The 26,601-nt window shown below is 43.6% G+C and overlaps 1 long non-coding RNA gene across 4 annotated transcripts in view; it reads right to left on the bottom strand.

The window, feature by feature from the left end:
• The window catches only part of LOC121095091, a 189,480-nt gene that overhangs the window by 94,287 nt on the left and 68,592 nt on the right, over positions 1-26,601 (bottom strand). The gene's annotated exons all lie outside the window — the stretch shown is intronic.

Raw genomic sequence — 26,601 nt, 5'->3', positions numbered from 1 at the left:
AAATGAGTAGATTTTTTTTGACATTTCTCTGTGGTGCACTGTATGACCACTTGCACCTCTTAATGCACAATACCAACGGTCAATGCAAAGCGAAGGCACTCGAAGTGAAAAACACCCTCCCTGTTGGTTCCAGTTAAGATGCTTCACTGTGAGATGCAAGGAAGAAGCAGCGCACATTTGTTCACATACACTAGATAAAAACCCAAATACACAGGTAACAATGGTTTTGTTCTAAATTAGTATCTTTCCATAAAGGTAGATACCTATCTGTAAATTTTTGTTATATTTTGATATTTCTCGTTCAATGAAACCCAGTTTCACAGGTAAATTTGCACGAAAAATGCTGAGTGTGTCTTATCATGCAGTCTGTGTTCATGAAACTGCCAGGACCGGTCGCCTTCAGGGGCTGCACAGCCACATGGGCTGATTTGTGCTTTTTTTTTTTTTTCTCATGTGCAAAAAATTGCCAGTTGCAAACTTTCCATTTCAGTTATTTACATTCAGAAGCTAGTATGTGATTCTGCAGATATTTAGAAGATAAAATACTTGTCCTCTAGTATTGGGTTTTCTTGGGGTTTTTTGTTTGTTTTTTTTTTTTTAAAGCCTCACAGATCTAGATGTAGTTTACACTAAAAACCAAAGAGAATTAAATACTTGTCATACTTAGGCAAGTTCAAGAAATCCTTATTAGAATTTTAAAATTTTTCTTCGGAGCTGAAGTCCTTTCCAAAAGAGAGGGACTAACCACATCTACACATTCAGGTGGATTTTTTCTGCAATTTTAAATATCTGGGCACCTGAAGGTGCATATGGGCATAACATGATTTTTGAAAGCTCTTGAATGTCGTCTTTGACAGCAGCTAAATGCCACAAGTTTTGAACATTGCATTAGACATCTATATGAATTTTCTGGCAGAGAAGAGTCTTTACAAACATGGGCTGATATTTGTAGTGGTGAATATAGAAGAATGTATACAAATACTCTTCTGAAGGTGGTTGGGTTTGAAAATATTGTCTGGAATCCTCAATAATTTTAACATTTAATTTGCTTTGGTGGAGTGTAGAAGACAAAATGGGCCCCTGGACCTTACTCAGGCTTTCCTACCAAGTAGCTCCACCAAATTAGGAATTTAAACCAAGTCTGAAACAGCACTTTGTCTGCATTTACAGACGTATTGCCCCAGGATAAGAGATGTAATTCTCTGAAATGAAGAAAATTAAATCATTACCCTCTTCACCCAAGCCTTTTTGCTGTTGGAAAGTTAGTTTTACATTTAATGAATATGGGCTCATGTCTTTCTAATGAGTATGAGATAGCTGATGTAATTGAAAACTTAAGCCTGAAAAAATCATTACAAGTTTGTTGTGTTTTGGGTTTTTTTTAATTAATTTATTTTGTATATTTGTGTTATGAGTGATAGCTACCAGTAGAGTAATGGGGATGGAAAACTGCAATTTACTTAAAAGACAATTCAAAAACATGTGTTTTAATAGGAGATTCCCCATATTTTACCTGCTTGAAGGAAAGCAGCTGGAGGAGAGTTTTCTGCTGTACTTCCCTGTGTCTCTGGGAGACCCTAGGCTTTTCCTTACTGCTGCCTCCCTCCTACTTCTTACCATTATGAACTTGTTCTCATATTTCCTCTTCTCCCTTTTTCTGGCAATAAATGCCTCCTCTGGCCTTTGTTCTTCAGGACCGTCAACCACCCAACATCTGGAGGGATGGGCAGGGGATGGGATAACAGCTCCCAGGCTGGCATCCCTCCACAGTCACATAAAAGCCTGCTCTCCCACACCGGGCTGTATTTCAGGCTGGGTCTTTACCATCTTTAGGGTCGGGAACTAAGCAAGAGCCCTAGGAAAGCTGCTGCTCAAGGACCATGTTTCTAGTACTGCAGTGGTGGCTGTAATCTGGACAAGGAAGGGACTCCGGCATCCTCTGCTCATTGTTCAAACCAATGTCTTTGGCAGTCCCAAGACTAATGGGACTGATTGTCACTGTGTTCCCATGTATGAAATTAAGAACAGAAACATGCATTTTTAATAACGAAAGGACATTGAGGGGAAGGGCAAAGGAGGTGCTGGGGAGAGAGAAACATGGTTCATAAGGTCAATGTGATTCATAACAGACCCATAAATCTCTACCATTAACTGGCAATGCTTTTCTCCATCTTTTCTGATATCTTCCTGCAGGTTTTGATAATCCCCATCAGCCCCCTGCACATTTACCGCTGGAGGCCAGCCTTCATCTACGGGCCCATATATCATTTCCAGACAAAGATTTTCCTCCCCAGGCTTTTTGTTTTCCTTTGATCTTTCCCTTATAGTTAGATATTTTGTGTGTCCTTGCTCTCCCATGAATAGCTTTTCCTGGCTGCCACCAACCACAGTAAAACACCTGTCATTAACCCCACTTTAAACCCCGACATCATTCTCCTGATAGTTCCTTCCGTACTCCCTGTACAAAAAAATTCCTCCTCATTCTCATTGCAGAGACTGTCCTTGAGATATCCTCTCTTATTTCAAGAACAAAACCAAAAGAGAGAGTAGGTAAAACGATTCTGAGAAGTGCTCACTGCAGGGAGCTTTCCTGGAAAGCCCCATCACCTATTTACGGATGCTGGCTCCTGCCATCACCGTTGGGCTCCACGCACCACCTCGTCCTCACAGGAGGAGGTTTCCAAAGTACCTGAGAGCACAAGTTAGAAGAGATATGTCTTTGCAAACTGCAGGACTGATGGAAGATGTTACCAGCCTCCAGCTTTTCTTTCCTTCCTGCCAACAGCTGGGAGCGTGCGAGTGCTCCCTAATCAGTTCCATGTGGTCATCCATCTCCTACCCACAGTCACTGGCAGCTCCCACTAACCTGGCTGGTTTTGCCCGAAGTGAATTCGGGAGCACACGTAGCGTCACTCCTACCTGCAGGGCTGGTAATAGACAGCTGGGGAAAGTTAATGTCTTCAAGTAGCGTCACTTGATCTGGGAGAGGATAAATGTCTGAAACAGTAGCCAAGGGTTATGTCCTGATCCCAGCGCATAATTTATCCACAAATTGTCTTCCTGGCAAGAAGCAGGAGTAGAAAAACACCACCGATTCCAGGCAGATCAACCCGAGGTATAAGAAGGTTGCAACTCTACTCCGGAGCTAGATCCGGACAGCAATTTTTCTGCTTTCATTGCCATCAACACTCAATTAAAAATCAAATGTCAGTCCCTACTAGCTGTTCAGAGTAGAACAGACGCATCTGGAAACGACGCGTTGCCCTGAAAGCCACCCAAGCTGGCTCTGGAGTTGGAGACGAGGGTGGAATGTTCTTATCGCGGCGCCAAGGCTGTTGCTGCGCGAGCACAAAAGGCAGTTGGTAGGACATCAGCTTGTGGGAGTCTCCTTAGTTACCATAAGGAAAAGTTAAATGTCACAGTCTCCACTGGATCAAATCTACAAGAACAGAGACGATCAGTTTGAGCTCAGGTCTGGGTTTAGCCACTGATCTGAACATGAGGCTGGCCTACGGAGCGTGCACGAAAATCGAGTTTGTGGTTTCTGAGGTAAAACTGGAGAATCCAACGCAGCAAATATTAGGTGAGGTTGGGAGACCATGGTCTCCCTGATCTCTGATTCAGTTTGTCTTCACCAAGACTCTAACACACGTCGCTTGCTCATGTTAGCTGCGTTTAAATAAGAAATTGCGTATCTGAGGAGAAAAGAGGCACAAGATCTACGAAGCAGCGGTTCTAGCCTTACCCTCACTGCAACTTTCTGGTGACGTCGGTGTGATGGGGGTAATACATGACCGCAGGGGTGCGAGGTGACAGCCAGCACTGGGCCGCAGGGAGGGGGGATCTGCAGGTGCACTGCCCCCCATCTCCCCAGACCCCCACCGCCCCACAGGCAGCATGGCCTACACCTTGCCCCTGGCATTCATCCCTCCACTGACCAGCAGCAAATCAAAAGAAGAGCCTGGCTGAAATGTTGTTGGCAATTTAACGAGATGCTAATGCCACTGCCAGCACTGAGACCTTCGACAATATTTTTTCTCAGCCTAAAACCCACCCTTTCAAAAGTCAGCACCACTTTAAAGAGGCAGAGAAAAGAAAACGGTACTCATTAATCATTCTGCCACGACAACACTACAGGGTGATTTCTGCTCTACACCTTTTCTCACAATAGTATGCAATTTAATTGCTTTTAAAAAAGCTTTAATGATACAGACCAAAAGCTGATCTTAGCAACATCTTTTCTACTTCAGTGGAATTAAGGACACAGTTGGTAGTTGACAGAAATGAGCGACTGAACCACTTCAAAAAAGGCAAATATATCTCAAACCTCAGCCAGGCTAAATAAGATACTTTCTGCAAAGGTCCAGTACAACACCTCCTATCTATTCTGAATCCAAAAGGACTTTCAACTTTCTGTCTGGCCAACACATATCATTTCAGGGCGTTTTGACCCAGGACCTTCTTGTCTATCAGAACCTTTCTCTGAGGGGCAGGTTTTACAGATGGAAAGAGGATGGAGACACAGATGCATGGTTAGTAAACTGAAAAGACAAAACAAATGAGGACACGGATGGAGTGCCAGAGAGTCTTTATAAAAATGAAGTCATAGACCACCAGGTGTTCAAATAAATGTGGTGCATATCAGCAGATCCAGCTTTTCAGCAGCACTCAGCAGGCTGGGTGCCGGTTACACAGCGGGCACTTCACTGGGGTTGTGTTTGATGCCAGGAACTCCTCTGACAAAGTCAGATTATTATGAATGCATCAAATCTGGAGCTGGACTTTTCTGCAGGTCTGACCTAGATCACAAGTGCTTGACACTGCAAACCAGTATGGATATTGCAGGGACTTAATAAGACGAGCCAATGTGCAGATAGCTTATGCAGACCTCTTTTATGAGAAAACATGCCCAAAAGTCAATGGATGACTTTTGTATTTGTGCCACCAACTATAAAGGACTTGTTTTAAGAGTGATTCAGGTCACTTCTGCTGTCACTGTTTGCAATGTGTGTGCACATACGAAGTAATGAGCGGGCTTTACCTACTGAAGAGACGAGCCCGTGACATGTGAGCTTCTGGAGAGGTCTGATGAACACCCTGCGCACAGATTACTAAATGCATCCATGCTTTCATATCACTGGACTTTGTGACCAGATTATTTGATCTCAGAATGCCTTTTTCTCCCTGTGTGGGACTTGCCACTTGTTTGACAGCTTTTCAGCTTCTGAGATGGCAGAGCTGGACAGTCTTGCTTTAGCATCTCTTCTCAGGGTGGGCTTTACTGAAATGTCACAGGATTTCTACCTTTTCTGGACTCAAAGGAGTAGTACCTGTCCCATAATGTTCCCAGTAGAAGCAGAATTTCTGAGCACTGGGGTAGGAACCAGGCTGAAGCAATGGCATCACAGGAGTGAGAAAGCTGCCCAGAACTGCAAGTGGAAGCCAACCCCTTGAGAAGTGTTCAGCGTTCAGGCTAGAGGCACAAAGAGGATGAAAAATGTCGCTTTTTGGGAGGAGGGGAGAGAGAGGAAGAATGCGATTTGTGAATAAAGAAAGAGAGACCTCATTCCATGCAGCTTTGCCTCTGGAAAAGCATCTGTGACCATCTTCTCCCAGCCAGAAATGTGCACTGCGACTCTATCCAACCCTCACAACATGCTCCGAGTCATAAGGTTTGCATCTGTTATCATTCACAGTCTTAGCAGAGCTAAGGCCAATTTAGAAGAGATCGCCTCTCTGAGATGAAAGACCTTGCTTTCTCTAAGAGCTATGTATGAAAATGTTATTTAATGCAGGAGTGTACCCAGCAAACCTGCTGGAAAATATTAGCCTCAATGGAAAATGTTACTCTGCTCAGGTATCAGAGTGCTATGTTACTTTAGATCGCACCCTAAAAATTCCTCTGAGATCACTTCTCACATAAGGGATGAGTCTCAGTGTTGATGGGGCCACCTAGGAGTATATTTTCAATGCAATCTATAGATAGAAGTGATTCATTAGATTAAAAAAATATATGCTTTGGGAGCTGCAGTTCATGTACAGGTTTCCTTTTTGAACCAGGACTGGCAGAGAAGGGAGTGACAGCCCTCTGTGCTGCTGTTTTCTAACCCCTGCAGTCCATGCCTGAGGAGAGCACGAGCACTGTCTAGTTTGTCCCATGCAAAAGCCTCAGACTTGGTGAAACTAAGGAATTTCATTATTGCTCAGGGATTTGTACGGGAGTAGAGAGCTGAGGGCCAATGGCCCAGCCACGCTCCGAAAGAGCAAGAAGCAAAAGCTGCTTTTTAGGTGAGCTGGTATTTTTAGCCAGAGAGAGAAAACAAAGCAGCGAGGTAAGGTCATAGCGCAGGTCGATGGCAGGAACAGAAATAGAGAACAGATCTCTCTCCTTCCCAGCTGGTGCTCTGCTCCCAGCAGGGTCTCTCCAGCTGGAGCAAAGCCTATCCCAGAACATTTGGCCCCATAGATGCAAACTTTCTTCCTATGGCTTTTATTTAATAAATGGGATTCAAGGCTCACTCTCGTGCCACAGTATTAGTTTAATGTACATTTATTTTGTATACATTATCTTTCCTTTCAAGCGCTTCAATATATCTGAAAATCAGAGATAAAAAGGGATAACACATTAGACAGAGTAACTCCCAGAGAGGCAGCCACAGTGTGAAGAACATTGAATTCCCATATGCTATTATTATATTGCCTTCTTTGCTGCACAATGTTACAGTAAGTAAGGGGATTATCTGCTTGTCTCCCAATATATAGGTGAGGGAAAAAAGAAAAAAAAAGGGAAAAAAAAAGGGCATTGCTTTTGTTTCAGTAGTTCTAGTCTGCAGCATCATCCTCCTTTCTCAAGAAATTATCTGTTTCTAATCAGAGGGAGAAAAGAGAAGGTAAAGCAAACTAGAAGATGGCTCAGACACTCATCATCATAACTCACACGTGCGACTCCTTTGTAGGGTAATCAGCCTTCAGATGGACATTGCTCTTTGGAGCTGGTACCTCTTCCAGGGCTGGTTCCTACCACGGGGGTTTGAGCCCTCCCTTTTTGCTTCAAGGGAAGTCAAAGAGGAGAGCATCCCAGAAACTGGAGAGAAGGTTTAGGTCCTGCAGTAGTAATAAAGTTCAATCCTGATGAAGGTATGTGTCTGTGACCATGAGAAAGGTGCAGGCAGACTTCTTCTGTTTCAGATGTTCCCTCTGACACTGGCTATTGAGAGAAAAGCAAGGGCAAGGTTGTGCCAGCTCTCTGGCTTCAGGGAAGGACTTGGAAAGCAATAAGAAAAGCTTGCACATCTCTGAAAGCCCACTCATCCAGCTGCAAGGATGAATGGCACAGCTGGAGAGGACAGGCCAGCACTGGAGCAGTTCAAGTGCTCCAGCATCTGGATAGCTGGGGCAGCACTAACTCCATCTACAAACTGTCACCTTGTGCTGAGGGCAAACTCCAGCCACTGGGTACTGCAGGGGTAAGGAGCAGAGATTGTTCCCCCAAATTTGCCAAGCTCCTTCCAGGATCAGGTCCTCTCACCTGACGTGCCATTCAGGCTGGTGTCTGACCTAGTAATTAAGATGTCCTGCCTTGTCTGTTAAGTGTGGAAACCCTCTCCCTCTTTACCCCAAACATTAATTTAGAAAGCAAAATGCCAGTGTGACTGCGTCTCATGCAATTCCCCCCCTCCCTTCAGATTCCCTTGCCTCGTCTATTTAGTGCCAGCAGAAAACAATATGGTTTCTTTCATTGTCTTCTATTAAGACTTCCAAGCGAGGGGGGAGATTATTACTGTTCCAGTGTGTGACGACATAATAGGCTCCTGTCCCAGAAGACAAAAGTCTTTGCAAGATGATAAAGAGACAAGTCCTACTTATGATGTCACTGAAAAGACAGTAGTAGAAATAAAGGAGGGGGGGGGGGGGGGCAGATAAGAATAAACATCTGTATATTGGGAATAACAATAACATTTGTTCTGCCTTTTATTTCTGAAAGATGCCTTAAATTGTGCCTTGTACAGAAAAGACTTTTGTGTGTGTGTGTGTGTGCACAGATGGATTTATAATAATAAAAAAATCCATTGAAATGCAAAGTTTACGATTTCCCCCTCCCCCTCAAAAATAAAAAAAAAATCAAATAATTCTTGACAAAGAAAACTGTTTCAGTTCTATTTTTTCCTGATCTTCTCAAGTTCTGCCCCTTTTTTAACTAGGCAGAGAAAAATGTGGGTTTCTTTTTAAAAGAGAAATATGTATATTTCTGGAAATATGCTTTAGGTGGTATAATTAATAAGGTATGTGAACAGCAGGAATTAGAACTATAGGAACCGATTTGGCTTCAGTGCCAGTACAACTTGGATGATGGTGGAGTCACTCCTCACTCATGGGCTTTTTCCCAGGGGACAAGGTGGGGAGGATGCTGGGTTTGGAGCAAGTCATGGACATGGCGTGAGGATCCCTGTCCTAATGCCAAGTGACTGCACCTGAATAGCACAGAGCAATGCCGTGCAGGAGCATAAGCTGGAGTGCCAGCAGCAGCACGGTTGTGTTCACCCTGCAAGATGCTCGAGCTGCGATGCTGCTGGGGCATGAGGGCAATGCCCCTGCATCCAGAAGAAGTAGCTCAGACAGCTCAGAGAAGCAGCTTTGCGCCACACTGGGTTTTATACTTGGTCACATCAATGAATCACGCTACCAACAGCTTCCGCGGGGACATCCTGGATTTATACCAGCATATCTGCAAGCAGTGTTTGTCCCTCTGTTTAGAAAAGAAGGGGAAAAATACCTTGCTAGTTTTAACATTAGAGTTATTTATTAGTTAGGATACAGCTGGTTGGCCACTAATCTTCAAGGTGAGATCGTGAAGTACTCTCTGTTGTATCAAGAGGGAAAGCAAGGCACTGCAAGCCTCTAACAGTGCTGGCAGTGTTTGCTGGCTGGGTCTGCAGAGATCCTAAAGCAGTAGAGTACATCAGAGTACGACAAATCATGATCCCGTGCAAGGAGCAACAACATCACTTCCCACCGCTGCTGCTGTGGGGACTACTAAGAGCTGTTCCTCATGGATTGCCTAAAACCCCAACATAATCAACCTCATTGCATCAACTGCTCTAATAACTATTTCTTGCTCTTGAAGGCAGCATTGTAACAATGGTGGGCATTATTTGATAAATAGAACCAAACTATGCATTTACATCTGATTTACCTTCTCATAGCACGGTTATTCCTAAGAATTGCGTACTGTTATTAGATCTATATGCGTGTGTATTAATAATAACAATTGTACTTGCAATTAATTTTAAAGCCCACCATCAATCTTTCTTAGAATTCAATCTGATGCACAGCCAGAGGGAAGGGATGCGTGCACTGAATTTCATTTTAACCCCTTCCTTTTTTGTTTGCTGACGTTGGATTTACGATGACTAATAAACAACCCTGGCTATTGCATTTCCAGGCCAGACCTGAAGAGTTAAATTTACCATTGCAGGGAGGTTGGACATCATCAGAACCTAAAATATCAGTAAGTAAACAGAGACCAATGCACTCCTCCCTCACGTGACTGATGTTACTAGTGGAATTAGGAATTAACTACAAGATTAAAGCCACCATTTTAATTCACCAGACAAAGCTGGTTATCTGTACAGCCATCGTAAGCAGGTGGCCAGCTTGCTAGCTACCATGGACACAACGGCCAGTATAATGCAAAGTGGACCAGGAGGTAATAATTCAGCCGATAACCCCTGACACACTTATTCAGTTGCTAATTCGCTCTGCGTGCAGGAGCTGTAACCAGCATTTAAAGATGTGCTATGATATTTAAAGCCTAATTTATTCTCTTTATTAAAAATGATATCAAACAATATTTCACTCTCCCTTTTGGTGAAGATTAACTGTTTATGATCCTTGTGTATTACGCGGGGCCATAACCATTACTCACGTCAACTCTTTGGCTGGGGCATCAGAGGCCCTTGAGATTAATCGTTCAGCGGTTATTTGTTAAAGTGGAGGAGGCATCATGGAAGGAAACAGCCTCAATTCTGAATCAACTTTATGCTGAGTATTAAAAGCATTTATTTGAACTTGATTATTTATAATGACCTTTATATTTTGGTGCTTTTTATCCCCAGGTAGAGATATATCTTCAAATCTGAGTACAGAAGATTTATTGCTAGATTTATTAAACACCCACTTTTCCACAATTGGATTCTTTCTAAAACCACATATTAGACCACTATCCAAGCATCTACACTTCCCAGGTGTCCAAATATTCAGCAACTTGTAAGATACATCTTTGGTGTGAGTAGGTGACGAACACCGTGGTCAAGCTGCACCATCCAAACCCCCCGCCAAGACATGGATGAGCCACTGGACATCACAGTTTCCTGTTTCCCTGGGGAACGGATTGATTTTTTTCTCCTCTGGACTGTCTGGCACATTTCCTCACGCATCTTTTTTCCTTGTACAGAAAGAAAACCTCACTGCTCGTCTGTTTTAGCCTACGAGGACCAGTGGTGGTCCTCCCAGTGCTCCACAGGTCCTCTAAACCAGCCCAGTTGAAAGGACTCATAAAAGTCATACAAACATGCGTGGGATGCTGTTGTAATGGCTTGGGAATTTCAGGGGAACCAAGGCTATTTCTTTTTAGTTCCTTGTAGTTAATGAAATATCTTTATTAAAGCAGGTCCCTCTTGTAAGGAGGTGAAGTTTGAAATAACAAAGCGCAATTAATGTAGGAATAGTAACGAACTGCCCTTCTAAAACACAACAAAGAGAAGTGAATGGATGTTATAAAGCAAGGTACCGCTACCTGCAAGGGTGAAACGGAACACAACCTCCCCAAACTTCCTACGAAACAGAAATAGAACATGAATGGAACTGGGCTGCCATGTGGAGTTGTGAGTGGGAAGAGACATTCAGACTCCAATTTAGACACAATCACAGAAGCTGTAAGTGCCTGGGACTCTCTTTGGCTTGATGTTGGTCTAGAGGATTTCAGAGATCGCTTCTAGCCGCAGTTACGATTTGAGGGCACGATGACAGTTAAACCGCATCGCACATCCCATGCCTCATTTTCATTCATTTGTATCTCCGGATTTTCTGAATTTTAACCCACAGAGAGCGCTTTGATTTTTTGTCTGCTGTAAAAACCCACTGGCTCTGGAGGGATTCTGCTGGCTTGTCATAAAAGGCACAGATGTTAAGAGCTTCCCATGAGCGGCAGAGCCGGCTTCGCGGGAGCACACAGCTCCATTCCACGCCGCTGCAAATCTGGAACAACTCCACTAACTTCAGCACGCTGCACTGACGCTGCAGGGAGCAGAATCTGGGCCACCGACTGGAAACGGCAGGACAGTATGTGGGGTTTTTTGCTGTAAGGCTAAGGTGGAAGCGAACAGCTCTTACACCCCTGCACCTCTGGATTTATAGCAGCTAAGTGGCTATGGAGCAACTCTGGTTTCCCTTGGCCTAAAGGGGATCCTAATTCGGTGTGAGGAAAAGCAGGCAAGCAAACAAGCTAGCAAACAAGAGCCCTCTCCATGCTTCTCATGCCACAGAGCTTTGTTTTCTTCTCAGTAAGAGCAATGCCAGTTAAAAATAGTTCAATAAAGAGCCTGTAGCTATGTAATACAAAACCCGTGTTAGTGATGGTAAATTTGGATATAGAGTGTACCCCTTCAATCCTATCATTTAGACCCCCTTTCTCATTTTGTCATCTCAGTTGCATGCGTGTAGCTACGTGGACCCACAAAGTCACCTGCACACCATTTTGGGTGCACCTTTGCACACCAAGCCACCCAGAACAGCTCCCTTGCTCCTGCAGAAGTGGCCGAAGAAAAGTGGTCACTCATCTCAGACAAGTAGAAATTTGGTGCTGGGAACAGCAAGAGATTCAGTTTGAGATCCGGAGCACAAAATAGGTCCGTCCTGCTCTGCACCTCTAAAGAAGGGAGGGGTCAAGCTGGAGCTCCTGGGACAGACTGTGGCCAAAGCGCTGGAGGTGGAGATTTGGTCCTGGGTCTTTCCTGGACTCTGTGCTTCCACGCCCCATCTGTGAAATGGGGACAACTGCACATTCCCGAGAGTACAACAGCATATCTTGGAAAGCAACTGCGATAAATAGATTAAAACTGTGCTGGTGGAGGGTCACAGAGAAGAGGGTCATGCGACAGCCTATTCAGACAGTTCCTATTATTAATATGTAAAGCTGTCATACTTCATAAGATCACATCCAATGTAATCAAGAGGATTTAGTTCACTAATATAGCAGCAGTCACACTAGATAAGATTGCTTATAGGGATAAGAGTGTACATTTGTCGCTCCATTTTAATTAAAAAAAACCTTAATAAAAGGTTGTAATGATAAACTGATAAGCAATTGCGTTCTCCCCTTCTCCCAGTGGGTTACTACACAAAACTCATATTGCAATTAGAAACCTCCCATAAGACACCATAGGACATATATCAACGTTGGCTCAGTAGCAGAGTGTTACTGGTCACCCCACTTTGTATATTCAATTGCTGCTAACTAGATATTTTTTCCCCCCCACCTTGATTCACAAATTATTTTGCCAGACAGGGAACAACCCCGAGTGAATTTATTTAACACATCCTGGTGTTAGGACTAAGTGGGAAGAAAACCTCTCGCCGAAGAAAACTAATTGAAAATGTAAGTAATTCCAGCAAGACAGCCTTGCTGCATGCTCTCCCTCGAAAAGTAGAGGCTCGCTCAGTGGAAGCACTGCTAAACATTCCCCCTTGTTAGCTGAGGTGTTAAAGCGTATCTCTTCCCCTTTTGGGGAGATGAATTATACAATGGTGTGATCCACAGCTCCAGCCTGGTTGGATGAGAGGTGCATGTCGATTTATACGACTGAGCATATACGTTCCTGTAAGCAGCATGAAGAGGCATGCTGCTATTGAAATTTCAGATCATTTTGCAGCTGCAAACTGTAATAGCAGTAATAATAAACCAGAAGCTGTGCTATCCATTAAAAAGAACCCCAGACACTCTAGCATGTTTGTTTTGCTTCTGATTTTAAACATTCAGCACCAGCTGAACTTCTTGTTCACAACTCATTAAAAATATCCTGCGTCTTTTCATACACACAGGCTACTGTGTGTACCCAGAGATAAGTGCACAAGATGGGGGGAGTGACAAAACCCGAGCTCTCCCCTCAGTTAGGTGACTGCCTTGGTGTGAGGTTAGGTGGTTCTCTCTGCCTTGCTGAGCCTCAGCTGCTCAGAGGGCAGGATGAAGGTGGTGGTGCCTTACCCACTTCTGTAAGGCAGATGCTTTTCTACTGAGAAAAATCTGGGAACTTTAGAGATGAATTATCTGGGGTATAACCAGGCACAGAAGTTGGCTGATGATGCACACATGTCCTGCTGAAACGCAGCTGTGCATCACCACTTGGATGCAGCGTCAGGCCGAGCTGCAGCACATGGACAGGCTCCGAGTCCAGTTGCGGGAGGCTCCGAGCTCCTGCACAGGCAGAAATGTCTACACTCAAAAGCCCTGGAACTCCACCTGCTCTCTCAGATGTAGAAATGATTTGTTTCAGGTCACAAGTGCTGGTGCGTTGCATGCAAGCTGAAACTTTTCCCTAAGTCTCCCCATGCCGTGCAGCTGTGGGTACAAAGCACAGCCCGAGCAGCCTCTACCGCTCCTCTCCAGCAGCTCCTGCCCTTTCCATGGCACGGTTTTGCAGCTTCAGTGGAAGGATTTCTCTGCCTCACACCGTCTCACAAGCATTTAACTTTGTTACTCAGGCTGTGGAGGAAGAGCAAGATCTGCACAAGCATTCGTGCAGCGAGTCTGTGTGCTTTGTAAAAGTCGATGATAAAAGAAAGCTTTTGCTCTAGGTTCCTCAAGCCACCCTGCGCTAGAAGCAGGCGGTGGAAACTGTCTCCCCTGAGTCCCTGCTGAATGCCTCAGCTCCGTTAGTAAGGGCAGTAAGAGTGTGCCACACTGCCACTATTGCGATGTAAAAATCCGTTTGCACATTTCAGTGGTGACAACCTGGGAAGCAGCCTGGGCGAGCGGCAGCCAGTGCCATGCCACGCCACGCCGGGCCAGCGCGTGGCTCCAGCACTTGCCCACTCTCCACACTGTCTGTTGCAACGCTGGGCAATTAACGGAGCGTGGTCAACCAGAAAGATACGCCCGGCTTTGTGAACCTCAGAAGAGCACTATATCCCTATAAGAGGATAGAAACATTTATTTATCAATAATATTTCCTTGCTTAGGTTTTGGGGTTTTTTTTTGAATTGTGCCAAATTAACACAATAATGGCAATGTTGATTTTTTTTATCTCTACTTTTCAGTGAATATGAATGTTCAACTCTGGCAGGGCTTAACTTTGTGTATGAAGAGGGGGGAAAAAAATCCTGGTAAATATGTTGTTACTGATTTAAAAATCTATTTGTTCAGTAATTTCTGCTGGAGCCATCATTATCTTGCCAAAGCAGCTGTTGGAATATTAACTAGACACAGCAGTAACAAGTGGAATATAATTAGCACTCCTTGTTCCAGTGAATTTTCAGTTTTAACTAGGAACAATTTGCAATGAATCTCTGTGCTGTTGTAATTAACTTAACTAATGCACCACACATACCGTCGACTGTACTGAGTACTGTAGGAAATCACCAAGGGTGCTGCGGGTGGGGCAGAGCTATTGCCTAATTCTGGCCAGCTATTACATACCAAGGAGATCCCTCCTTGCTCTGCAGTGCGTTGTCTGCAATTAAAGACTGGCAGCGTGTATTTGTGAAACCATAAAAACGAAATTACAAGGGGATACTAACGCCTCACACTTGTTTTGTTGGTTGGTTTTTTTTGTTTGTTTGTTTTTTTCCAGGAGTATTTTTGCAGCAGGAGCTTTTAATATACCAATTGTTTCCCAAGCATTTAGATTAAATGGTGAGGGCAGAAACACACACATAAAAGCGAGCTTTCCCAAGAAAAGCTGCTCCAGAAGCCCCAGCCTGCACAGCCATGTGTACCATTAACTTTTACTGCCCCAAATAGCCAGAGAAGCTGCTGTTAATTAAATGAATTACTATCACTGCTCTGATATCCACCAACACACCAGTCACAGCATGCTCTGGGGTGTACCTCCCCTCTTTACCAATGCGTTTCTTCCAGCTCCATCTCTCTCTCACTTGTTCTCACCCTGCAGATTGGCATGAAACCACGGTCCTACAGTATTTCTGTAATGGACAAATTCTTCATGGCACTTTGCCAGTCCTGGGGCCTCACTGGACCAAACCATTGCCTCCATCAGCTGGGGTTTAACCCCCATGCACTGCATCCAAGTACCTTCTCCAAACTGCCGAAGCTGGACACTACAGCTCCATCATCTTCAAGCTACATGAGCTTGTCAGGCCAAAGCAAAACTCACAGGGAAATAGCAGCAGACAGACAGAAGTTGCTTCTGAACTGTCCTTCTCCTGGTACCTTTGGAAGCTTCATGGTTGTCTAAGGTTGTCCGGTACTGAGATATTGTTAAATACCTGAGAGTCTTTGGGGAAGCAGATAGAGATGAAGGCTTGCTAGTTCCTCTCTTACCCCTGTTTCCCAGAAAGTCCAATCTTGCTGAAGGAGTAAACCTCTCCCTTGATAGCTTTATTCACAGTGGACAGTTTAGCACAAGGTGTCTCCACTGGGTGGACCTGCACTATGGACAAGGAGGAGAACAGAGCAACATGAACTCCACCTGCAAACACCTGCATTTTCCCTCTCTGTGGTCAAGTTTGCAATCAACTAGAATATGACCGAGTGACCACCCTCCTGCGTGTGTGTATATGCGACACCAGAAGTACAGTTAGAGACAATTTGTTGCTGATGACGAGCAAGATTTTCTTGCAAATTATCATCACGCAATGCTCTTCAGATTCAGCTCCTGGTAAGGTGGTGTGGGAGAATCTCAGCTTTCCAGCTTTATTAAAAATGGCTAAGCTGCTCTTTAGACATTACAAACTATTCTGAAAACTGCCCCTATGGCTCAAATCAAACAAAAGAAATGCAACACATTAGGATTTTTTCATGTCGGAGGCTAAGACTTTTTTTGAGCCAGTGACATCAGCTGCAGCTTCACTCAAGGTTTTGAACATGGGGGGTGCAGGCAACGCTGCCATCACAACTTCCAAGTGCAACCCTCTGGGAACCCAGGCCCTGCAGGCGAGCTCTTGTCTCCTGCTTGCAAAAGCATCTCTACAAGGACACACAGCCAGGGTTCCCCGGCGGTGCGGGGGGCCAAGGCCGTGGGCGCCTACGTGCACTGCCAGCACGCGAAGGCAGCCAAGACCATAAGACTGCAGGCACTGCTGGAGTTAGACCAACGCGATATAATCAACCAAAATAACCATCACCCCTGGGCCTGCCATCAGTTTCTCTCTCTTTACCCCAGACTTTGTGCTGTACCAGGCACAGGTGGCTGGGCATGGTGTGGTGGTGGGACTGATGTTCCTGCATGGACACCCATGAGATAGAGCTCTGTGTGAAATACCCGTAAGGCTCACAGGTGGCTGTCTCTGCTTCCACAGCCTTGTACTCAGTAAGAAATACTTTAAAAGTTGTATTTTGAACTGTTGTACAGAATAAAAACCTGAAAACTCCTGTTGTCCTCAACAGCATCAGTGGGAGAATCAGCATTTCAATGTCACCTCTGCTGACCAGAGCTGAATCAGCCCTGCATCTGCTTCCATAGGAGATGCCTCATAAATTAAATGTGTTAAAATGTCTCCTGTATGGCCTTTTCTAAAGGAAATAGTCTTTTCCAAAAGTCAGTTTTGAATGAAAAATTTTCACAATATTAGCATTTTTAAACTTTTCATCCCTAAGTCTCATTTTCCTCTGAACCTCTGTATACCTGAAGAACAAAGGGGAGGGTGGAGAAAGCAAAGCTGAAACATTTTCCATAAATTATTTAAACTTTTTTTCCTAAAATTTAATGTACAATTTTCTGTTGATTTTAGACCACATGTTTTTCCCTGGCTAATGTCATCAACATTGTCTTCTTCTTCTCATTATTATTGTCATTATTATTGTTGTTGTTGTTGTTATCATTATTGTCATCATCATTTGAACGGCACATTTGTCCTACCTCTAAATGCATTATCAGCAACAGGGAGCTTCATCACTTTTAGTCTTTACAACTGATCTCGTAACAAGTCTCCTGAAATAAGGGAATAAGGACCTGGGTGTGTGCGTAAGGTTTTTGAACCAGGACAACAAATGGATCAGATGTGAAGTCACACTGATTTAGCAATTTTTCTTTAAATATTTAGTATGCTAGGAAGCGGAAAGAAATTTTAAAACCTTGACAGCATAGAAATAGAACAGAAATAGAAAAATAAAAGAATTAAAATAGGAAATCTGCTATTTTTACAAGCAATTGGAGTGCTGCAAATAGTAAGCCAAGCTGATACTTAGTCACCAGTATGGAGAATGAAGATTAAAAAGAATCAAGAAATGGGGTGGGGACTGTAAAGAGCTGTTTTCATTTCTATAAATATTCTCTCTTGCCTGTGTTTCTGCAACAGAAGGCGGTTGGGAGATGGTCCATCTTTTGGACACCTCCATCACAGCCTTGCAGACAGGAAGGTAAGTGCTGACGTGCTCTATCAAAGCCTCCCGCACCACATGAAAGACGAGCCAGGGATGCGGAAGCTCAGCAGACATTGTCACAGCCTCTTTAAATCAGGTGTGAGCTTCCGAAACCCAAAGAAAAATCCTGCAACCTAAAACTATGCCACGCAAAAAGCCCTTTGTGTGCACAGGAGACAACATCACCGAAGAAAGCAAAGGGAAAATTTATTAAGTCATGCTTTTGCAAAACACAATTCTTGATACCTAACTCCTGAAATGCAACTGAGGTGGGCTCCTCTCACCCTCTTTAAAAAGCATCACTTCATGCTTTCTTGTCTTTTTCCATTAAGATCCCACACGCGTGGCTATTCATCCCCTCAGCACACAGGAGCCAGATTGTTTGCTGAAGTGATAGATGAAAAATTCATTCTGTTTTGAGGATGTTTAAACATTCAAAGCAGGAGTGTAGCTGCTGGGTAGCCAGCTTAGCAGTTGCTCTCCAGCTCCGAGTCTCTAAGGTTCAGGCTGCAAATTCCAAACTCTACTCGTGGTCAAATAAAATCGTCAGAAATTTGACACAGATATTTCCCACCCCCCCCACCCCCTTTGCTTTTAATATGGATTTTTCAGTTTATAGATCCATCCGCACTGTAGCATTTTACAATTTATTCTCCTAGGCTTGACCAGGGCTGTTGTGCATAAAGTAATGAAAATGTTGTAGTCCAAAGGGAAACATCTCTCCGTGTTTGCATGTGTGTACACATACATACATTATTTTGAAAAATGAATTGACAGACACCCCTATGAGATCATGTTTGCAGGCTGAATTTCCTACCCTATTTTTTTCTACAAAGCTAAATCAAGACATTTATTGTTACAGAGGCAAAAGATTTGAATACCTAACCCTTCCCCACCCAGAACGGACTTGCACACACACAAAGCCAAGGCAGAAAATCACATCACTTTCTCGGCAGATACATATTCCACCCCTACAAAAATGGTGTAATCTGTTTTCCCTGTAACTGGAATTCGTGATGTCAGGGATGCTGATGGCAGTGTCAAGAAATCAGCTGAGCCTCGGATAATGGCATTTGCACATTTGACTTTTTTATTCTTCCTGCTTTATGATTTAAAATCCACAGTTTAATCTGCACCCACCATCTCACATGCAGACTGTAAAACACCCACATATCCTGACACAGAAGCAGCAGATGCTCTTCTCTATTGTCAGCCATTGCTGTCTGAGGCCAAAAGAAAGAGGTCACCCATAATAATGTCAACCATCACCATGGTATCTGAGCACCGTTTGATTTAAAGAATGCTGTAAGAGTCTATGGAAAATGTAGAGGCAGCCAAGGAAAAGCACTCAGAGTAACTTCAGAAATAATTGCAATGCAATTAAGATGTGCCACCAAAATGAATATTTCACATCAGAGTTCATCTGCGGAGAGGTTGCTGGTGTTATAAAAGTTAGAGACATTTAGGCTTGATTAGGCGCTTGCCTGCAACTCGGCGGCCAAACACACAAAAATCAATGGATTTGTATCAGTTAAAATCCTCTCTGACAGGAAAACCTCGCTTTAAAGGACATAACCATACCCATCAGCAGCTCTGCAGCCTCTGGCATTAGTGGGTGGCCAGCACTGCTCAGGATCAAGCTCCAAAGCTGCAATATTGCTGGGCCAAGGGATGGAGAAGGGAGGAGGGGAGGTGGAGCTTCTACACCTACACCTTTTGGAACATGCTTTTCCCAGCTGTCTGCGCATCTGCAACAGGCAACACCGTCTGCTTAGTTCCTCCAAGTGTCACCATTTAAATGCACGTGGGAAAAGGCACTGGGAAAGTTCGGTGTGATTCCTTTTGGTACTGATGTCTCATCTGAAAGGATCCTTGTTTTCACGCTAACAGAGCAAGTGCAGAGGGGCCGTGATCCCGCGGTGCACCCGCCACAGGGTCCAGCACCAGACGAAAACGGAAAGATCTTTCCAGCAGGCAATTCACAGGTTAAGCTGCCTAACCCCATTGGGGAGCAGTTGGTGTATGCCTTGAAAAATGATGGTATTTCTGCTAAAAAATAAAGGAAAAAGGGAAGGTCCTCGATCCATCCCCCTCCAGCTGCTGCCTGCGTAAAGCCCGTTTCAACCCTGAGCATCTTCTCCCCATCCAGCACGGAGCAGGGACGGGTTCTGCTCTTGCACAGCGAGCAGCCCCAGCGAAGCCAGCTGGGTTTAAGGACAGCGTTAGAAGTTAAATTGAGCATGTTTTTCTTGAACGTTTAACAATTAAATGTTTTGGTGAAGGGGATCAATTCTGGCAGCACTGGCAGCCCAGTGGGGCCAAACCCAAAAAAGCACGCAAGGATTACCAGCACAAGTTAAAACCCCAAAAATCTCTTTGGAGAAGCACAGGGGGAGCAGCTTTTGGAGGCTGCTTCTCCCAGAACTGTGCCACAACTCCCAGCAGCAGGGTTGTTGTGAGCAAAGACGTAGCCGTTTATCTGTTAGAGGTGAGGATTTATTTTCTAGAGGGCAAGTGCACCTCTAGGGGAGATGATTTTGGTCATTAATGCAGGTTTAGCAGGCACCATTATATGTTGAGCTTTGCTGGTGTGAAGCTGTAAATATGTTTAAAATTCTCATGATTGAAAATCAGGGATGATGCTCCCCCAGCCAGGCAGTGGTCCAAGCTGAAGGCAAATACGAGCACGGGGCAGCTTTGTTGCCTTTTTATGATCCCCACCGTACAGTAGCCTTTGATGTTTATTATGAAATATTATGATTTAAGTGACTACAGTAGTTCATGAAAAACGACCCCTGTAAAGGCTGCCTGGGAAACTGGATGTAGCAAATTAGCACATTCCTTAACATGATCCTCCTAGCTGTATACTGTATGTTAACTTAAATGTGCCTAAGTGGACAATTCAGTAGCCTATACATAAAATCCTTACATGATTATCCTATTAAGGACTATTATTTAAGTGGTTTAGTCCTGTGCTGTATCGTTTATGTGAACGAGAGAAAAACTGAAGTTACTATTACTTTTAGACAAAGTGCAAACAAGCTTTTCATTGCATATTAATGAATTGCTAATACCACCACCCATCTTTATGCAGATTATAGTAATGCTGTTTGCACAGTTGTATAATTTGAACTTTTTCATTTTGAAGCGCCTAGACTAAGATTTAAAAACAAAACCAAACCCGATACTCTGCAAGTTAAAACAAACAAAACCCCCAGTCAATTTTCCCACAGAAATACAGGACTGAAGCTGCAGACAGGGTGAACACGTTCAGCTGACTGTATTTTGTGATAAATAGAGCAAAATTACTTTTTTATGAGTTCAACGTAAAACTTAGCAGATCCAAACAGCAGTTCAAGAAAGCATTTCAGAACAGACTGAAACCCATCCATACTCGAGTTGATTCTTAATTTTGAGCACGTTTAAATCCCACTGATTGCAGTGACATGTTGACATATGTTTCAGTGCCTCTCTGAAGGAAATATTTTCTTGATTCAGGGCTTTAGAGAACACATCTCATCTTTGGACCCAATCATGCAACACATTACTCTTAACTCATACAAGCACCCCCTGTGATGTGAGACCCCTCATGTCTGTGCAAATTCCTCAGGTATCAGAGTCAAAACTGCCAGCAAAAGTGTAAATGCTCACTGGCTCTAACGGGAAGAATATTAGGTCCACAGAGAGGAATATAGGTGATAAATGTGATCAATAATGACTGTAACTTGTTAAGTTATATCTTTAGTGAAAACAAGGAACTGCTTTCAGCTGTAAGAAAGGTGGGGAAGAAATACATATATACTATTCGAGAGAAGTAATAATGCACTTTTAAGTACCTTCGGCAAATTTGATTCCAGAAGAGAATCAACAAAAGTGCTTGATGTATCTTAATTTTTTTAGATTTGCTTGTTCTATTTTACTGCCACCTGATATAATAGCTACATAGTCACTAATAAAAGTTATCCTCATAAAACCATCTAGTTCATATTTACAAAGCTGCATTTGAATAAATAGTAGAAAAAACAGAGTCATGCAGGAAGCAAGCATCGCTGTTGGAAACACCTTTTAGTGCACAACGATGGGAAGCAGGACTGGCCAACACCCCCCCTCTCCCCACCAGCGGCTCCCGAGGGGCAGGTTTGCAGAGGGATGGCTTCTCTACAAGAGTCGCTGCTGGATCCAGCTTTGTGCCAGCACCAACACAACCGACGGCACCAGGCTGGGGTTTAGGTTCGATTTCTGATCCTGCCACCAATCTGACGTGCAGGCTGGCTGCTTTGCCTTCCTCTGTTGAAGGAGATAGCAGTACCTGATAGCAATCCCTAGTGAAACCCTGAAGTTGCTGCAGAGGGGAAGCACTGTATTCAGTCAGGAGCACCATATATGTTTTTGTTTGCTGGGGTTTTTTTTTGAAAGGCAATTTACATTTGTGGTTACAGGGAAGAAAGTCTGGATTTTCAAGAGCTCCCATCTTCTAGGCACTCACACACAAACAAGCATTCCTTTCTTTTGCAACCATCAAAGTAAGTACAGCTTACTGGGTTTGAACTGGCTACGGAACAATCTGAGGACCTGAACAGCAAGAGTACGTGGCTTTCTGTTACCACCATTCATTTTTACTTCATCCTGAGGCTGACAACACACCAGCAGCAGGCACAGTTCAGCCAGGCGAGGGAGGCGAGATGCCTGGTGCTCCATCACCAGCTTCTGTGTCCGCCTGCATCACCTCAAACCCTCAGACTTTTGTATTTACCCTAGATCATCACAACCGCTTCACAGCCATTACCAGCTATTCAGTAAATAACACGTATGCTGTCTAAATGCATAACATACAAATACTCAAATACATAATTAATGTGGGTTTACCCTTGAGAGCTGTTCTTGGTCTCCTAAGTAAGTAATAGGTCTTTTATTGCTTAGTCTTAAAGATCTCTTCAGGCTCTTTTAAGGACGTGCTTTAGGCAGCTAAAAGAAAAAAAAAATGTACACAAGAAATCTATAGGTGACTCCATTGGCAAGAAACCAAAACTGCTGTCCTGTTCTGCTTTGCCCTGGCAGGTCTTCACAGAAGAGGACTGAGCAACAAAGCTGTTTGCTTCTCCTCATGCAGAAGACAAGAATTTGAGTGAAGGATGAAGGTGCAGGTCTGACCTCACCTTGAAGAGGAGCCAGTCCAGCTGCTGCCCCCCAGGAGCTAGCTGGAGCTCGCGGAAGGGCTTACAATCAGCCCCACATGCGGGGGGAGGACTCTTGGGGTCCAGAGACCAAGGAACATGAAAGGAAGTAGAATTTGAACCTACAGCTTAAAGGTAAAAGGGTATTTATATTTCTTTGCTAATTCTTAAGAACGTCCAAGACCCTTGCCATCCTGATTTGGAAGGATTACAGCATCAAATTCCTCTGTGGCATCAGGGCCAACCATTTCTGAAGAGCTCTGCGAAGCTGCAGTGGCCTCCTCCAGCCAGGCTGGGCAACTGCGTTTGACATGAGAACACGAAATGAATTCCAGCAAGGGTATGCTCACAAATGTTCCTTAACACGGTCCTACAAACCCCACACAGGTGCTCCCAGTATTCCATAAAAACCATTACTGACATCCTATCTGTTTGCACACGTTCAACATTTCCATTTCTTGCATGCACTAACAGGTAACATCCCTTATTTTCCATAGGGCAAGAGGTGGGGCAGAGCCCAGGCGGGCGCAGGGGTGATACCCCACCACCGCTACGCACAGCTTTGCGTCGTGACACTCCTTTACGTGGGTCTGGTGTTTATTGAAGCTGAAGCCACTTCAGGACCCTCTTTCAGCCTCCAGGAGCAGATGATATCCAAGCCTGCTGTAAGGTGCAAGCTGGATGTGTGCAGGGACGAGCGTGCGCACATGGGCTAACCCGGGGGGCTCGCGGTGGCCCCGAGGCTCAGACACTCCGGTCACATTCCTTTCAATCTCTGTTGAAAGCTGCAAACGTAATTTGGGAACGGTGTTTGCAAACATAGACGTGTGGGGTAGATTCCAGCCCTTACCATAGGTTTGTACAATAATTACCATTAGTATTAATGAATTTATGAGAGAACATCAATGGGGAACATACCCCAAGGTACTGAATTTTGGAACATAATACAAACTGCAACACTACGTGCAAACAGCTGACACAAATGGAATTGGGGCCTTTCCTACACTACAACAATTTTGAGGAGGTCAATAACTATTTTCAAACACAGACAACGTTCACCTTTCTGTTTCTTTTTACAAATTGTCAAACTAAATTTACACCGTTGCTTTGTTTGGGCTCCCATCCTTTTATGTTTAAAACACAACATTACTATAGACTTACTTTACGGGTAAAGTATCTAAGAACAATACAGGCATCATAATGAAAAAGATGTGCAGCATTTTACACTGCATAATAAATGTGTGTCCGTATCATTGTAAAACATACAAATGGCAATAATTTAACACTGAATATTTTTCTGCCTTTAATTAAAATAAACTAATAAAGATTTCAGAGATGCATTTGCTTTAATAGAATGCAGAGTTATAATTGGTGACCTATTTTAAGCAATTTAATTTCCCATGACCTGTTTTCCAAATTAACATAGTAATAGAAGAATGTTTATTGTGTTTGGGAATATAAGTTTCTCCTTCAAAGATGTCATATGCCTCTGTGATTTGATTTAAAGGTGTGTTCTTTTATTAAAATGTTGATATAAAGAGCTTGTAAATTATGTAAATGTTTCTTTTTATGGCATTTAATGGGCCTAGAATTTTAAATCAAAGCACAATCAAAGAAAATAAACAAGGACATCTTGAAGATTCAGAAGATCACTTTAAAAAAAGCATATCAGCTAGGCCATACCGAATTCATTTGAATCCCCTTTTCCTTAAAGCATTCATGAGAATACTTTCCCCAACTATTTTAGTCCGTTTGTGTGTTTGTATATACACATTAACACACCCATACACAAAATTATGTATTTTACACACATAAGCTCAACCCACAGCTGTTTAGAGATGGCTCTTTTTAGAATCTCATTAAACTCTTCTGGCATTGTGTGCCAAGGGCTGATTAGGTGTTATTTAAAAAAAAAAAAAAATATTCCCTCGTGTGATTTTGAGACACCTGAATTATTCACAAGTTGCCCAGGGGGCCCGTTTCCAGGCCTGCCGCTTCTGCGCCGGCGAGGAAGTTCAACCCACTGCTGCAACCGAGCCCAAACCCAGCAGTTGGGGCTGAGCTTTAAATATTAAATCCTCACCTTTAAAGAATGATGCATGGGTGATACGCATGATACGCATGGATGCAATGACTTGTGGATGGTAGTCTCATGCATTTGGTGAAAAAAACTCTTTGTTAATTTTTTTTAACAAAAATTTTTCTTTTTTGATTTTGTTAATTGATTTCAGTGAGCATTTTAATTTTCTCCTGATCCTTACTCAGTCTGAGGGCAAACTGCCTGATAAAATGGTAGACTGAAACCCTTGAGACCACCACGACAGAGGACAGGGAGCACACATGAGGTGAGGATGCTGCAGGGACCCAGGAAAGACTCTGTATCCGTCCTATGGGGCAGCTGAGACCGCCATCCAGGTAAGAAGCCCAGCATGAGCATCATGCAAAGATGTGTCCTGCATGTGTTACACTGGAGATAATCCTGCTTTTCATTATGGGATTACAGAGCAATGGTTTACAAGGCTTCAGAAGACCTCCAGTTTGTTTGGGGTGGGGGACAATGACACAAGATTAAAGCCAATGTATGTTCTAAAACCAAGAAAAAACCATTTATCATCTTCTCAAATACAACGTAGATGGGAATGCATTCCTAAATCACAAGTAGTAGAAATGTTTCGAGGGGTTACGCAGGGTTAATGAAATATGCCACCTCTGTATAAAAGCAGTTCTAATGTTTATTAATTGTTTTGTCATGTTGAAAAGTTGTAGATCAACCTCCTTCTCTGGGAAAATGAGCTACTCCTCAATTCTCCTTCTCTTTAAATAGGTTTGCTCATTATACAAATATAAAACTGTAGCTGTATATGTTTGTGTACATTTTGCTGCTTATATACATTCCCGCAACTGCACACACGCCGCCAGGTCTGCATGTGCATGCAAAGCAAAACTCAAACAGCCACAGTCACGGCTCGTATACAGTCTCACCCACTTTCCACAGGTCTCCATCATCAGAAAAGGTGGAGAGAGAAAACCCTGCACAGAACAGACCCTGTAATGCCGCACAGATGCATGTGGCCTGACTGAACATCTCTCCTGCGCTGCCGCACTCTCTAGACCATCTCCAAATCACTTGTGAAATGTTCGGGACAGCAAAGGCGCCTGTTTAACAAGAGGAAACTCTCGTCAAGGCACTCATGCCTCCGTAAATATGCAAAAGAGCTGAGTGAGTTTAACAAGGGGTCAACTGCTTGACTAGATCTCTCTCTGACGAGCAGGACATCAACACCTAGACAGATGACAGCCTCCTCCTCCAGCTCGTCTCAGTTTCGTTAGGGCTCAGACAGCCACGTGGCATTATTTCAGCAGTGCATCCCCACAGCAGAGGAGATGCTCTCTAACAGCTTGTTATAGCCCCATCTGTTAAAAATTTACAGCTAATGTATCTTATAACATGGGTTTTTATAGGTAAAGAAATAAGCATTTGGCCTGGTTCGGAGATCTCTGCGTGGCTATGTTTGTGATCTTGCTGCCTAACACATTTGGTTTAGTATTTTGGGGAACTGGTATTAAAAATATCAATGATTCATCCATCATTGATAAACATGCCGAGATGTTCAATAAACATGCTTCAGCAGCAATAACTATGTGTATGTACATTTAAATAGATGAATATGTCTCCTACATGCGTTTCAAGCCCGATTCCCTCAGAACAGTCCAAGCTATAAGGTATTTTATGCTCAAATCCAAGCTTGCACTCTGATGATTTGAAGTGTCTGACCTATGGAAGTGCAGGGTCTGAGGGTTGATGGAGTCGGGGTGCCCAGCTGGACCCCT

This window comes from Falco naumanni, chromosome 10 (assembly GCF_017639655.2).
Source record: "Falco naumanni isolate bFalNau1 chromosome 10, bFalNau1.pat, whole genome shotgun sequence".
Lineage (NCBI taxonomy): Eukaryota > Metazoa > Chordata > Aves > Falconiformes > Falconidae > Falco > Falco naumanni.
Note: the sequence above shows the minus strand (reverse complement) of the source record. Positions and strands in the feature narration are given on the sequence as shown.